Here is a 15018-nt window from a genome sequence, read left to right on the forward strand (position 1 = left end):
TCACGAACTCCTGAAAACTGAAAGCAAAGAAAAAATGTTGACAGTAGTAAGAGAAATGGCACAGTATCTATAGGGGAGAAACAATTTGAATGAGAATGGATTTTCTATCAGAAACCATAGAGGCAGAAAGAAATGGCATAACACTTTGAGTGCTGAAGAAGAAAATAATCAACCCAAGATTCCATATTCAGTGCAAACATATCTTCAAGAATGAAGAGGCAATCAAAACATTCTCAGATGAAGGAAAACTATGAGACTTCATAAACAGCCAACTTACTTTAAATGAATGGCTAAAGAAAATTTTCTGAACAGAAAGGAAATGAAAAAAGGAGTCTTGAAACATCCAGAAAGGATAGTGAATGGTAAAAGCAAAACTATGGGTAACACAGTATGCTTTCCTTTTCCTCTTGAGTTTTCTATATTATGTTTGACGGTTGAAACAAAAAGTTTAACACTATCTAATGTGGTTCTCAATGTATACAGAGGAAATATTTAAGACAATTTTACCTTAAATGTGAGAGAGAATAAAGGAATATAGTGGTAGATAATAAGGTTTTTGCACTTCACTAGAACTGGCAAAATGTATTCACCAACCAACTTTGACAAATTATGTATATATAATGTTTAGTAGGCAAATTAATGGCCCCCAGAGACAACCATGTTATAATTCTTGGAACCAGAATAATTTATTTCATACAGAAAAGGGAAATTAAAGTTGCAGATAGAATTAAGTTTGCTCATCAACTGATCTTAATATTGGAATATTATCCAGGGTTATCAGATAGGTCCAATGTAATCAGGACACTCAAAGTGGAAGAGGAAGGTAGGAGAGTGAGGTCAGCGTGATGTAGTATTAAAAAGCTCAACACACAGTGGTGCCTGGGTGGCTCAGTCAGTTGAGCATCCAACTCTTGGTTTCAGCTCAGGTCATGATTTCAGGGTCATGGGACTGAGTCCCATGTCAGACTCTGTGCTCAGCAGGGAGTCTGATGGGAATTATTTCCATCTCACTCTGTCCCTCCCCCCAATAATAAATCTTTTAAAAAATGCTCAACATACAATTGGTTTTGAAGGTAGAGGAAAATGTTTATGAGCCAAAAAATCTGAGTGCATCTAAAACCTGGAAAAATCATTGAAACAGATTCTTCCCTAAGCCTCCGGAAGGGAATAGCTGTGCTGTGCTGACACCTTGACTTTAGTCCAGTGAGCCTGTCACAGACCTTTCACCTTCAGGATTCTAAGATAAAAATTTGTTTTAGTTTGTGGCAATTTTTTTTTTTTTTAAGATTTTATTTATTTATTTGACAGAGAGAGACACAGCAAGAGAGGGAACACAAGCAGGGTGAGTGGGAGAGGGAGAGAGGCAGGCCTCCCGCGGAGCAGGGAGCCCGATGTGGGGCTCGATCCCAGGACCCTGGGATCATGACCTGAGCCGAAGGCAGACGCTTAACGACTGAGCCACCCAGGCGCCCCCAAGTTTGTGGCAATTTTTTAAGGAAGCAATAAAAAAAACTTATACATAATGTAATACCAAGAATTGTCACTAAAAATGTTATAGAAAGAGAGACATTGAAAAACTTGAAGTGTAAAGTAATCTATAGAAATGCAGAAAAGATAGACAATGAAAACCAGAGAAAACAGAAGACAAAGAATAAAATGACAGATTTAATCCTTATCAATAATTGCATTAAATGTAAATGGTCTAAATATATCAAATAAAAAACCGTAATGGGATGGATAAAAAAAAATCACGACCTTACTATATGCTCAGGAACTCAATTCAAATATAATGATATAGGCAGGCTAAAAAACACATGGAAAAAGATATACTATACAATCAGAATACAGTAGTAGCTAAACTAATATCTGATAATGTAGACTTCAGAGCAAAAGAGAGAGGCATACTGTATAATGGCATAAAGGTAAATTGACCAGGAAGACATAACAATCCAAAATGAGATGTAACTGAAAAGTAGACAAATCCACAATTATTGTCGGTCATTTAAATACCCACCCTACAGTGATGAAAATAATCAAAGAAAGTATTAATACATGGTATACCATGTTTATGAATTGAAACCCTTGAGATACAAAATGCCAACTGTCTCCAAATTTTATATATACATATACATTATATATATGTGTGTGTGTATGTAATAAATTTTTTTTCACAACTCCTTTTATAGTCAGAGTAACCAAGACTGTGATATCAACAGATGGAATTAAACATTGATCAATGCAACAGAATAGAGAACCCAGATAAAGACCCACAGAACTCATTTTTCTATAAGGATGCAAAAAGCAACTCAGTGGAAGATAGATTTTTAAACAACTGGTGCTTGAGCAACTGGATATTTATAAGCAAAAACACACCCTCAACCTAAACCTCATACCTTAATGCAAAAATTATCTCAAAATGAATATTTAAATATGAAATAAAAATTATAAAAAAAACCTTAACTCAGGAAAAAGTCTCCAAGACAAAACTTGAAGAGTTCTTAATCATGACATCAAAAGCATGATACCAAAAAGGTCAATAATTTGGTCTTAAAAACTTGCTGTTGGAAAGCCCATGTAAAAAGGATTTAAAAAAAGAAAGGTATAAATTGGAATAAAATATTTGCAAACAATATATTGAAAAAAGAACTAGTACCTAAAATATATAAAGAACTCTCAAAACTCAACAGCAAACCACCACCAGACACACACAATTAGAAAATGGGCAAAAGATGTAGAGACATTTCACTGAAGAGGACATATGAATGACAAACAAGCACATGAAAAGATGATCAGTCTCACTAGATATTCAGGAAATGCAAATTGGAGCTGTGATGAAATGTTTCTATGTACCTATTAGGACAGTTAAACAAAAACAATGACAATACCAAATGCTAGAAAGGAGGCAGTGAAACTGGTCTCTCATACATTGTCAGTGTGAATGTAAAATACAATAATTCTCAAATAGTTTGACAATTTCTTATAAAATTAAATATACCTCTACAATACAGCCAGCAATTGAACTCCTGGGCATTTATCCTGGAAAAAATGAAACATCCACACAAATCTTACAAATGACTGTTCATAACAGCTTTATTTTAATAGCCTCAAACTGAAACAACCAAAATATCCCTCAATAGGTGAATAGTTAAACTGTGATACATCCCAGGAATACATTAGTATTCCTTAAATACTAATCAGCGATAAAAATAAACTGATACACACAGCAACTTAGATCTCAAGGGCATTATGTTAGGAGAAAAAAAATATCCAGATGACAGATACTATATGACTCCATTTATATAAAATTATACAGACGGAAAACAGATTAGTGTTTGCCAGGGGTTATGCAAGGTTAAACATGGGAGGGGTGGATGAGAGAGACTAGACAGGGATAGCACAAGGCATGATGGAATAGTTCTGTATTTGGATTGCAGTGATGGTTATACAATCTACACATATGATAAAATGAAAAGTATGTACACACATTGTACCAGTGTCAAATTCCTGGTCTTTATATTGTGCTCCAATTATATAACATGTAACTATTGGGGGAAACTCAGTGAAGGGTATATGTGATATCTATACTATCTTTTCAATAGGCTGTTAACCTATCTTTTTTTAATTAAGCAGTTTAAAAAATCTGTGTTAAAAAATGAGTTGTATTTAATCAAAACTACAACCCAATTTAAACTTGGACAAAAATTTGAACAGATGCTTCACGAAATACATGAGCGGCCAAAAAGCACAAAGATGATACTTTTCATCATTAGTCACTGGGGAAATAAAATTTAAAACCACAATTAGATACTATAATATATACTGTAGAATGGTTGAAATTAAAGACTGACAATAACAGTGTTGGTAAGTATGTGAAGCAACTCAAACTTGCTTACCCTGCTACAATCACATTGGAAATGCTACAATCACATTGGAAAACAGGTAGTTATTTCTTAAAAATTTAAACATGGTACCAAAATATGGAAAGAGCCCAGATGTCCACTGACAGAGGAATGGATAAAGAAGATGTGATTTTATACACACACACACACACACACACACACACACACACACAATGGAATATCACTCAGTCATCAAAAAATGAAATCTTGCCATTTGCAACTATGTAGCTGGAACTAGAGGGTATTATGCTAAGTGAAATAAGTCCGTAAGAGAAAGACAAATACCATATGATTTCACTCATATGTGGAATTTAAGAAACAAAACAGATGAACATAGGGCAGGGGAAGGTAAAACAAGACAAAAACAGAGGGAGGCAAATCATAAGAGACTCTTAACTACAGAAAATAACCTAAGGGTTGCTGGAGGGGAGGTGGGTGGGGGTATGGGGTAACAGGGTGATGGGCATTAAGGATGGCACTTGAAGTAATGAGCACTGGGTGTTGCATGTAACTGATGAATCACTAAATTCTACCTCTGAAACTAATAATATATGTTAATTAAATTGAATTTAAATTAAAAATTAAAAATAAAAGCCACCCTGAAAAAAAATTTAAACATGGTACATTAAAATCTAAATGTGGACAAACTTTAAATATAGAATATGGATATCTATATAAAGATATATGTTCTATGTATAAATTGCCACAAGACACAGAAAGCATAAATTATCACAAATAGGCATGACAAATGTATCACATCAGAAGTAAAGAAACAACAGAGCAGGAAAATGTATTTGCAATATACAACAGAGGATTAGCTTTGCCTCCATAAAAGAATTTGAAAAACAGGTAGAAAAATAAATTGCATGTTGAAATGCATTTCCTAAGAGGAAATTAGCATAGGAAAAGGTGCTCAAACTGTTAAGCTCTAAGGATTGTGCAAGTTAACATTAAGCACTGATACCTTATTTCACAACCACTGGAATGGAAAAGAAAATGAAATATCTGAGACTGTCAAGTTGTTATGGATGGAAACTTCCATGAGGTACTGTTAAAAATGTCTATGACTACTTTTGAAAATGAAATCACAGTTTCTAGTAAGGTTGAAATTTGCTCACCCAATTGCCCCAAAAATCTGTTAGGTATGTAACATGAAGAGAATCTTACACTTATGTAGCAGATTACAAATAAAAAGATGTATACTACAACATTATTTGTCATAGGGTATACTGTACCATATTTTCCCATTAATAGGGAATAATTTTGATATATTTATATGGTAAAATACATTTGGATGAATTAATTAGACCAATAGGCATCAATGTAGTTTTTAAAAGAACATTGAGTTTAAAAAGCAAATTTCAGAAATTATCTAGTCTAGAAAGCAATTTCAGCAGCACATATACTAAAATTGGAATGATACAGAGATTAGCATGGACCCTGTGAAAGGATGACAGAATTATCTAGCATGGCATCATTTCTATATTTATGGATAGTGAAATTATAATACATCCTGGAAGAATACACGAGATTTTTTTATAGTGATTGTCCCTAGGAAAGGAAGGAAAGACTAGAGAGTGAAATAACATTTAAAGAGCAGTAGCTCCTTTCCTATTGCCCTATTTACTACCAAACAACCCATTCCATTCCTCTCTGCCTCACATGACTGGCTCCTTGTGCCCTCAAGTATTCTTTGGCTTTTCCATTTACCAAATCTTACCATACTTGGATGATACCCCATCAATTACACATGGGGTAAAGCAGAGTACAGAGCAAATAACATGCAAACAAAAATTGCTTGTTGGAATCCTCTTATCTCAGAGATCGTAGAGATCATGTTGCCTAGTGTGCTTCAGATTGTGTTCTGAGAAGCCCTGGAGTTCCGGAGAGAAGCTTCACTGGGCAAGGAAGGGCTTGGCATCTAGGACTTGGCACCCACCACCTCAGATTCAAGCACAGCAGTTCTGACTTTATCTGCTTTATAACTGGGTCAGTGCTCTTAAAAAGGAGAACAAAACCCGCTGATTTTAGGTATCAACTTTATTTTTTTTATAAGAACATAATAAAGTCATTTTCTAGCAAGATCACATAACTCTTCTATGTTTAACCGATTTGATGTTTACAGAATTCTCGGTTAAGGAAGGTATGTGGGAGCCTTTGGTTACTAACATCTACCTCATCACATCCTATAAACAGGAGGATGCTTTTTCAAGTGTCAAGTCAAAATGAAATGATAATTATATTTCATTTACCAATACAGCAATTCTGGTATAAATTCAGGAAAAAAGGAGAAGGTAGAGTACGCTCCAACAAATTTTGCAGTGTGCATCACACCCTGCTCTTTCACCAAGGAAAATAAGAGTCATCATCAACTTGTAGAGGCAGAATTCTTTGATTCATTTAACCTAGTGATAACCCTGTAAATAAGTATTATGTGTTAAAGAAAGTGCAATGGGGTGTGAGCTTCTGGAAAGCAACTGTTGACTCTAACATGACACTGCCAGAGGAAGAACTAAGTCATCAAGCTTTCCATCCCTGCCCGTTAGCTAGGTAATCTCTAGTGGAAGTCATTCATGAAGCTAATAAGTTCTCTTCAAGTAAATCACTAAAAAAAGGGAATTATATTAGGCACCAAAGTTCATGAGGAAGAAAATTCACAACAAAACAACTCTGATCTTTGCTCCAGGCTCTGCTTAATGGTCCAGAAAACTAATATTCATTAATTTTCACAAAAGAGGTCATATGGCTAGAGCTATAATGTTCAAATAATATTCAATTACATTTTTTTCTAATGAGTGAAAGCCTCTTTTAATCATTTTGAAACCAGTTACCATGAAATGCATTATTTTATTCTTGTAATCTCTTCACTACAAGTCTTCAAAACATGCACGGCAATTTCACTTCCCAGGTAATACACTGAAAACAGAGGTTGATTTTGCATTCAGATTTCATTCGACCTAACAAACAGAATAATGACATTTTTTCCTACCCCTCCTGGTATAGAATTTTGTAAAGTACTGTTTGTCTCTTGCAGAATTTCCCAGATTCAGAATTATTAATATTTCTACTTCAAACAGAAGACCTGCAACCATACTCACAGAGGATGTTTAAAATAGACCTTTTCTTGACTGCTAATGCCTAAAGAAGATGGTGTAGCCACAAAGCAGAGGGACTCTGATAGCGAATGTTTTTCACAATCTGTCTGAACAGATTTGGCAGGAGGAGGAGGATTATTCACCATAATATCTCCATCCCCACCCCTGCAACTTACAATCCACACACTTTCACGATGCTACCTCTTATCAAGGAGTGCCTGTACACACAGAGCTAACGGTGTATGGATTATTCTGAAGATTAAAAACAAAATTATTTCTATTAGTCAGAAAATATAGTTTGTAAAAATTTTGCCTCCGCTAGCAAAGAACTTGATATTTTTCTCTCAGTACTGTAAACCTTTATTGGAGGCTGAGACAGCCACACATGGAAAAGATTTCTAATCTTAGGAAACATCTGTCAACCCAAAAGATAGAAAAAGTGGGTGGGGTATCCCCATAAACAGGTGGAGAGGACAGGAATCACACTCTAGGTAAATGAATTGAAGCCTGCACCCATATTCCAGGTTCTGACTCTCATTCCATATATCAGATTTCCTCCCAGCCTAATGTAGAAAAGCAAACCACCCCAGTATCGAACAGCCACATGGAATGCTCCCTCTTCTGAATTTGCTGAGGAGTGCCTTTGTCTACAGAGTTGCTTGAATCTGTAGTATTCCCCATAGCAGACTCATTCTCCTATAATCACTAAGTCAAACCCTGGAGAAAAATCCAGCTGACTGTGTATTTTTACCCTTTTAACCTACTGCTGCTAGTTTTCAGTCAAAATAAGAGAAATGGAGAGAAAACATCAAGTTACAACTAAGTGAAAGACAAGCCCCTTTCCTTTGATCACGAATAATTCTTACCTAGTTTTGGAGGTAAATCTACATTCTATGGTGGGGTGGGGGAGGAAATGTGGTATAATTTGAGACTTGATATCAAATCTACTACATACTGGATAATTTTTTCTTCACCTACATTGTTTGAGATTTTAAATTAAAGGGTTTACTTAAATACATTTTTTTTTGTAGAAATAACAGAAAAACTATTGTCAAACCATTATTATCTTCAAAAATTTGCTACAGAACCAAAAACAAAAGGTGGCTGAAAAATTCTCTCTGAAGCATGTTTTACTGTTTTACAAGGTGTGGTATCACACACACAGTGACAGAAACCATCATTCTTTCTTTTGCTTGTACCAGTTCTCAGTAACCTTGTATTAAAAATTCCCTCAAGACTCAAATCTTCTAATGAGAAGTTTCATTTCAAATGATGCTTTGCTCTTTTTATTTAATCCTAGAATGAAAATAAAGAGGCCTTAAGATATGGTCTAATCTAGTCTCATGTTTCCTTAAAAGTAGACAGCAAAACCATCTGAAAGTAATGGGAATAATGCTATTTAATATAAAAGTTTGAGAGAAAACTACTTCCCGTACATGTTGTATATCACTCGAATACCCTTTAAACTAATAGCTGAGTTCTCATTCTGCAGGAAAGCAGCGTCACTGAAAGCCAATTCTCCTCCAGTTCTCAGTTGGGTTCCAAAGTTGGATTAATACCATAAATTTTAAAGACTGCCTTATTTTACTGCCTCTCTGCAGACTGTGAGCTCCTTCAAAAAATGGGAACCAGGTGATCATCTTTATAACTAATTCTACATTTTTAACTCCATGTCTGGCACATACTTGTATATATATCAAGCAATACAAGTATGTCAGACACTAGGTTAAACTGGTTTGGAAAGGTTTATACTGATAGTTGAATGATTATCATTTAAAACAAAAGTTCTCTTTTGTTATAAACTTTCCCCTACCCTTGTAACAGGTAGTCCTTATTTTCAGCCTTATTCTATTCAATTACTGGTATATTTAAAATAAATAAATAAATAAATCAGGGGTACCTGGGTGGCTCAGTGGGTTAAGCGTCCAACTCTTGATTTTAGCTCAGGTCATGATCTCAGGGTTGTGGGATGGTGACCCGTGTTGGGCTCCATGCTTAAGTGGGAATTCTGCTTGAGATTTTGCTCCTACCCCCACTCATTCTCTCTCTCTCTCCCCTCCTTCTCTCTATAAAACAAATAAATCTTTGAAAAAAAATCAGAAAAATCAGACCATGACTTAGGCATTTAATTGTGATATGGGAAATATTTGAAATAAAACTATCAAAAATATTAGTCACACTTTTCTTTTTATGTCAATGAAAATAGGTATTTTAGTGACATATTGGCTAAACAAGGAAGCAGAAGGAAATCTTAGAGGAGGACTGACCCGACCTGACTGGGGGTTTAAAGAGGATGCTCCTAGGAGCCATTTGGACCTTGAATTGATAAGAGGTGCAGATGAGTTGGAAAGACTTAGGGGAGAGATAAGAGTAAGAAACAAAAGGGGCGCCTGAGTGGCTCAGTTGTTAAGCGTCTGCCTTCAGCTTAGGTCATGGGATTGAGCCCCGCATCGGGCTCCCTGCTTGGCAGGAAGCCTGCTTCTCCCTCTCCCACTCCCCCTGCTTGTGTTCCCTCTCTCACTGTGTCTCTCTCTGTCAAATAAATAAATAAAATCTAAAAAAAAAAAAGTAAGAAACAAGGTTGTGATGATGCACTGAAAGCAAAGGCATTCATGCAGTCATCCTTATCCTGTGTGCTTTAGGCTTTAATTTTTTGGGGGGGGGGGTCTGATATTAAAATCTGGCCCTTTCTTTCTGTTAGCATTTTCTGATATATCTTTGGTCTTCATTTTACTTTTAATCATCTGGTGAAATTTTGTTTTGGGGAGTTTCCTTGGTACTAGAATCTCATCAGATTTTGTATTTTGACCCACTCTCCAGGTCTGTTTTTCAATTGGAAAGTTTCATACACATATGCATGAAAATATATTCATTCTATATTGTAAAGTAAAACATAACGGATTGCAAAACAGTATATTTGGTGCCAGTTCACATATGTAGGATTAAATCCCAAGTACTGTGTGCACATGCACATATGTATACACACATATATCAAAAACTTAAGTGCTTATTTCTGTGTGATGAGTTCATTTTGCTTATATGTATTTTTTCATGAACACATGTCACACACACATGCAAAATTAAAGTTTTATAAGTAAGAGTCAAATAATTTGCAGCCAGCTTATAATGGCAATGTGGCACCTAAACTCTTGATGGAAGAACTATAAAAAAAAAAAAAAAAAAATGTAAACCTCAAGCTACCTTCGGATCTCTTAGCCAGAGTAATAAAACTGAATTATTACAGAAAAAATAAAACAATACATTCTCTGAATATGTAAATTTTAATGAAAAATTAGGCCGATTTTGTTGAATTATAAATCCTCCAACCAAGATTTTTACTTCCCTAATACGTTTAAACCCTTTATAAGCAGAGACAACAGCTTACATGTTTTTCATGTAGGTGATATTTCCAGCACTCTTCATTCATTTGTATGGATTTCTATTTCTTTCTGATATGATTTTGCTGCTTTCTGAGAGACTTCCTTTAACATTTCTTGGATTGGGGTCTGCTAGTGTCTTTTACACTCTAGCTGCTTTTAAGATTTTTTTTTTTTTTTGCAGAGGTATAAAAAACAATCAAACTTATATATAACCATAAAAGACCCCAAATAACCAACATAATCCTGAGAAAGAAGATTTCAAGCTATTATTATAAAGCTGGGGTAATCAAAATAGTGTGGTACTAGCATAAAAACAGACAAATAGACTAACAGAACAGAATCAAAAGCCTAGAAATAAACCCATACATATATGGTTAATATTAGTTTACCATATATGAGAAGAAAGCCAAGAATACTTAATGGAGAAAAGACAGTCTCCTCAATAAATAGTCCTGGGAAAATGGGATATTCACATCTAAAACAATGAAACTAGACCCTTATCTTATACCACCCACAAAAATTAACTCAAAATGGATTAAAGACTTAAATGTGAGACCAGAAACCATAAAACTTCTAGAAGAAAACTGAAGAAAAAAGCTCCTTGACATGGGTATTGGAAGGGCTTTTGGATATGACACCCAAAGCACAAGTAAAAAAATATAACAAGGGCAAGTACATCGAACTAAAAAGCTTTTGCATAGCAAAAGAAACTATCAACGAAATGAAAAGACAACCTAAGGAATGTAAAAAAAAAAAAAAAAAACTGCCAACAATTTATCTGATAAGGCATTAATACCCAAAATACATAAAGAACTCATACAACTCAACAGCAAAAACCAATCCAATTTAAAAATGGTCAAATGGAATCAAAATGGTGGAGTGGGAGGATCCTGAGTTCATAGGGACATACCAAAACCTACAATTACATATAGAACTATCTCTGAGAACAAACTATAGAGGAACAGATTAAAACCAATTAAAGAGATAAAGAAAAAGCACACTGAGATGGGTAGAAGGGGCAGAGACAGTTTTGCCAATAACCACACCTCTGGTGTGACCACACACAAGCAGGAAAGCTGAGGAAGAGGAGTCCCAAGCTCCAAACTGGTCTTCAAGGCCCTAGGAACAGGCACTGGGAAGACAAACACCTGTAAAGTCAGCCTTGAAAACCAGTGGGGTTTTTCTTCAGGAGAGCTAGAGGGCAGTAGGAAATGGAGACTCCACCCAAGCACCAGAGATCCTCCCAAGCAGCTCCCTGCCCCAGCGCTCTTGGCAGGCACCATCAACGAGCACCAGAGACCCTCATAAGTGGCTTCCCACCCTAGTGCTCCTGACAGACAGCCTTGGCTGCCACCAGAGCCCATCCCAAGCACCATGATTCTGGGGGTCCAGCACCACACTCTAGCACACCTATAATAGTCACAGCCAGACCTTATGGCAAGCCATGCAGCATGCCTAAAACAGCTGCAGGCAGGCCTCTCAGCTAGATGGGCCAGAGGTCAGTTCTGCTCACCAGCTGGGCCATAGCACTCATGGCCAGACCTTGCAGACAGCCATGCCAGAGAACAGCTCTGCACACCAGATTCCACACCAGTTGTGAACCAGCCACAATAGCAGAGTGTACACAGGCCACACAGGGGATAATCCTGGGGAACCTGGCTCAGGTCACCAGGTGGATTTGTGCTATTGGGCCCCACAGGACACCTTCTGCATAAAGCCAGCCCTTCAAGACTGGGAGAGCTAACTGATCTACCTAAATCACAGAAACAGAATTAAGCAAAATGAGGAATATGCCCAAATAAAAGAATAAGACAAAAATCTCAGGAAAAAAACTAAATGAAATGGAGATGAGCAATACCAGATAAACAGTTCAAAGTAATGGTCATAAAGATGCTCAATGAAATCAAGATGTATGAACATAATGAGAACTTCAACAAAGATAGAAAATATAAAAAGAATAAGAGCTGTAAAATACAATAGAAAAATACCCCAGAGGGAATCAAAAGCAGATCAGATTAGCAATCTACAAAATAACGTAGTAGAAATTAACTACTAAAAACAGCTAAAAGCTGTTATGAGGATATTTTAAGGGAACTCTGGGTAACATCAAATATAGTAGCATTAACATTATAGAGGCTTCAAAAGAGGAAGATAAAGAGAAAGGGGTCAAAAACCTATCTGAAAAAATAGCTGACAAATTCCCTAACCTGATGAAGGAAAGAGATACCCAAGCCTAGGAAGCACAGAATCCAAAATAAGATGAATCCCAAAGGGACCTGCAGCAAGGCACATTATAATCAATGTGCCAACAGTTAAAGAGAAAATATTAAAAGCAGCCAGAAAAAATATACATAGTATATTTTGTATACATATGTATACATAATATACAAGGGAGCTCCCACAACATTATCAGCTGATATTTTAGCAGAAACTTCACAGGCCAGAAGGGACTGGCATGACATATTAAAAGTGCAAAGTACTGGGGCACCTGGATGGCTCAGTCAGTTAACTGTCTGACATCAGCCCAGGTCATGATCTCACAGTCCTGGGACTGAGCCCAACAACAGGCTCCCTACTCAGTGAGGAGTCTGCTTATTCCTCTGTCCCTCCCCCTGCTCACTCTCTTGATCTCTCAAATAATAATATATATATATTTTTAAAAGTGCAAGGTGCTAGAGAACAAAAGCACAAGTGCAAGGAAAAAAAACTTCCAACCAAAAGTACAAAATCTGGCAATCACTCAGAATTAAAGGAGGGATGAAAGAGTTTCTCAAAGGCTACAAGTTCATCAACACCAAATCAGCCTTAATGAATGTTAAATGTACTGCTTTAAACAGGAAAGAAAAGGCCATAATTAGATATTAGAAAATTATGGGGGAAAAAAGTCTCACTAGTAAAGATAAACATATAGTAAATGTAGTAGACCGATCACCTACACAGCTACTACAAAAGTTAGAAGACAAAAATAGTAAAAATCATCTAGACATAATAATTAGTTAAGGAATACACAAAATAACATCTAAAATATGACATCAAAAATATAAAGCATGTTGGGGGAGTAAAATCGTAGTGCTTTTAGAATGCACTTGGACTTAAGCAACCATCAACTTAAAATAGACTGCTATATGTAGGATATTATATATAAACCTCATGATGACCACAAACCAAATACTGGAAATAGATACACAAAAAATAAAGAGAAAAGAATACAGATGTAACACTAAGTCACCAAATTATAAGGGAAGAGAGCAAGAAAGAAACAACTACAAAAACAATCAGAACACAATGAAATGGCAGGGAGTACATATCTACTAATAACTACTTAAAATGGAAATGGACTAAATGCTCCCATCAAGAAAAATAGGGTGGCTGAATTTTAAAAAGACCCATTTATATGCTGCTTACAAGAGACTCACTTCAGATCTAAAGACACATAAAGAAAATAAAGACATGGAAACCAAAATAAAGCTGAGGCAGTTATACACATGACAGAACAGACTTTAAAGACTGACAAGAAAAAAAGAAGGGCATTACGTAATTATAAATCAATCCAAGAAGATTTAACACTTATAATTACCTATGTACACAACATAGGGGTATCTAAATACATAAAGAAAATATTGACATAAAGAGAAATGGACAGTATAAAATAGTAGGGGGCTTTAACACCCCACTTCCATCAATAGATAATTCATCCAGACAGAAAATCAGTAAGAAAACAGTGGCCTTAAATGACACAGTAGACTAGATGGACTTAATATATACATAACGTTCCATCTGAAAACAGAATACATTCTTTCAAATGCACAGGGGGCATTCTTCAGGACAGATCACATGTTAGACCACAAAACAATTCTCAATAAATTGGAGAAGACTGAAATCATATCAAGCATCTTTTCTGACTACAATGGTATGAAACTAGGAGTCTATTACAAGAGAAAAGAAACTAGGAAACAAAAAACAACAACAAAAAAACAAGGATAAACATACTACTAAACAACTAGTAAGTCCATGAAATCAAAAATACTTTGAGACAAATGAAAATAAAAACACAACAGTCCAAAATCTGTGGGACACAGCAAAAGCAGTTCTAAGAGAGTTTATAGTGTTATACAGGACTACCTCAAGAAACAAGAAAAATCTCAATCTATCATTAAACCTAAAGGAACTACAGAAAGAACAAAATCCAAAGTTAGAAGAAAACAAAGATGAGAGCAGAAATGAATGACTAAAAACAATAAGTAAAAAGATAAAAGCTGCTTTTTTCTGAAAACAAAACTGACAAACTTTTAGCCAGACTCATCAAAATAAGAGAGGGCCCAAATAAAATCAAAAATGAAAAAAAAATTAAAACTGATACCACAGAAATACAAAGAGTAATAAGATACTACTACAAACAATTATATGTCAACCAATGGGACAACCTAGAAGTGAATAAATTCCTACAAACATACAATCTTCCAAGACTGAATCAAGAATAGAAAATCTGAACAGAATGATTAGTAATGAAATTGAATCAGTAATCCAAAAACTCCCAAAAGTCCAGGACCAGATGGCTTCACAGATAAATTTTAAACATTGAAAGAGTTAATACATATAAATTCTTAAACTATTTCAAAAAGCTCAAGAGGAAGTAATGCTTCT

General features: G+C 35.5%; 1 protein-coding gene and 1 non-coding gene across 2 annotated transcripts in view; one reads left to right on the forward strand and one right to left on the reverse strand.

Annotated features, from left to right (window-relative positions):
* UNC13C (unc-13 homolog C) overlaps positions 1–15018 on the reverse strand; it is a 559379-nt gene that overhangs the window by 463574 nt on the left and 80787 nt on the right. The window lies entirely within an intron of this gene.
* LOC118522575 (U6 spliceosomal RNA) lies at positions 5284–5383 on the forward strand. The gene has a single exon (XR_004910693.1). It is a non-coding gene; the product is annotated as a U6 spliceosomal RNA (small nuclear RNA).

The sequence above is a fragment of the Halichoerus grypus genome, chromosome 8 (genome assembly GCF_964656455.1).
Source record: "Halichoerus grypus chromosome 8, mHalGry1.hap1.1, whole genome shotgun sequence".
Taxonomy (NCBI): Eukaryota; Metazoa; Chordata; class Mammalia; order Carnivora; family Phocidae; genus Halichoerus; species Halichoerus grypus.